Raw genomic sequence first — 2,500 nt, forward strand, 5'->3', positions numbered from 1 at the left:
TGTATATCTATAGTTTATACCTATGTATCTGCATGAACGCTATATCTATCTGTCTCTCTGTCACACACACACACACACACACACACACACACACACACACATATATATATATATATATATATATATACATATATATATATATGTATATATATATATATATATATATATATATATATATATATATATATATATATATATATATATATATATATATATAATATATCTGTGTGTGTGTGTGTGTGTGTGTGTGTGTGTGTGTGTGTGTGTGTGTGTGTGTGTGTGTGTGTGTGTGTGTGTGTGTGTGTGTGTGTGTGTGTGCGCGTGTTATCTATGGCCCAGTCTGTTACTTTCTTTGTCCATCTGTTGTCCTGCGATATATGTGACCTGCTCATTATCAATTATTCTTTTTGGTGCTCCAAAGTATATCTTCCACTTTTGTCTGTTCCCTGATCCACGTCGCCCTCATCCGATCTCTTAGGCTCATTCCCAGCATCATCTTCTCAATTCCTCTCTGGGCACTTATTAGTTTCTTTAATTTGGTTGTAGTCGACGTTTCTGATCCATAGGTCATAACTATGAGGACGCATTGGTTAAAGACTTTTCTTTTTAAACGTAATGGCAAGGAATCTCTCAGTGTGCTACTGTGTCTGCTGAAGGTGCCGAGAACTGATGCGTCGCTTAATTTCCATTTCGCTAGATGTGTTTATCAGTACGAGTTGGCCTAGGTATATACACTTGTCCATTACCCTCTAGCACTTCGCCATATACATATATCTGTTCGCATTGAACTCTACTGTTGAACATGATTTTAATCTTTTTCTTGTTCATCCTAAGTCCGATTTTCAGACTTTCTCTATTCTGATCGTTTATTAGTTGCTGCATTTCATTTGGAAATTCAATGAAGAGAACAATATGCAATGAATATATACAATATACAATATCATCTGCTAATCTTAGATTGTTTAGGTATCTGTCTCCTATTTTGATACCCTTTCCGTTCCATTCTAGCTTCTTGAATATTTCCTCAAGACAAGCTGTAAGCAGTTTTGATGAGACGGTATCGCCCTGTCTAACACCTTTTTTAAATGATATTTTATCGGTTTCTGTGTGGAGCTTGACGGTTGTTGTCCCATCTTCGTATCCATCTTCCAATATTTTACAATATACCTCTTCTACTTCCTGTCTTCAGATAGCTTCTAGTACTGCTGGCATTTGTAGAGTCAAATGCCTTTTCGTAACCGATGAATGCCATACACATGGGTTTCTTATATTCGTTTATTTTCTCTTATTTGGGTGAGCGTGTGGATGTGATCTGTTGTTGAGAATCCACTGGGGAAGCCAACCTGGCTGGTTAGAATCCAGATTGTCAGAGATGCGAGTTGTGATGACTTTTGTGAACAGTTTGTAAATAAATGAAAGGAGGCTTAGTGGTCGGTAGTTTTTTTTAGTTCCATTCTCTCTCTTTTTTATGTATCAAAATGATTGTTGTATTTTTCCAGTCTTTTGGAGTTTTTCCGTTGATAAGGCATTTGTTAAAAAGATTGGCTAGTTTCACTGTTGCAATTTCTCCTGCATCTGTTATAAGGTCTATACTAATTCTATCTTCCCCTGGTGTATTCCCTCTCTTCATGCTTTAAGTACTCTTTTTATTTCTTCTGTTGTGATGCTAGGTACGTCTCTAGTTATCGCGTTCGCTTCTATCCGTGGCGATTCATTTGAGTTGGTATAGACCCTTGTAAAAGTCTTCCACTACTCTTATTATTTCATTCTTATTATATGTCACTTCTCCATATATTTATATTGCATACAATTGATTTTCCCCTATACTGAGTCTCCTTTTAACTGTTTTCATGCTAGTACCTGAGATCACTGTTTCATTTCCGTACATCTTTCTCTTTTCTTTTTATTTATGTCTTTGTTAGTTCAGCTAATTCTATTTTGTCCCTGCTTGACGATACTTTTATGACCCAAAGTTTTTGCATAAGCTGTTTAGTTTCTACAGAGAGCTTGTTGGAGCTTTGCTTGACGTTCTTACCTCCGACTTCAGGTGCAGCGTCCTTTATTTTGTCATTGAACTGTTTGTTGATTTGGTCAATGTTGAGATATTCGTCGCTGAAAAGCGAATATCTGTTTTGGATGATCAGGTTAATTTCTGTCGCTCTGGTCTTCAAGTTTGCTAAATTTGGCTGCGGTTTTCGTATGAGTTTACTCCTTTTCCCTTCTGAGGTGTAATTTAATTTGGCCTCTGACGAAATGTTGGTCGCTGCCAACATTTTCTGTATTAAAAACTTCCATTTTTTTTTTACCATATCGCCTCTATTTGAAATTATGAAGTCATTTTCGTTTTTGATGTCAGATGGCGACATTCGTGTCCACTTTATTTCGAAGAATGTATACATGATATTGAGTGATCGAGCCTCCGCAAAATTGATTAGCGTTTAGCCTCTCTCATTCCTATTCCTATTCCGTGATTCCCTACTACGGTTTCACCTTCTGTCTT

Source organism: Penaeus monodon, chromosome 8 (assembly GCF_015228065.2).
Source record: "Penaeus monodon isolate SGIC_2016 chromosome 8, NSTDA_Pmon_1, whole genome shotgun sequence".
Lineage (NCBI taxonomy): Eukaryota > Metazoa > Arthropoda > Malacostraca > Decapoda > Penaeidae > Penaeus > Penaeus monodon.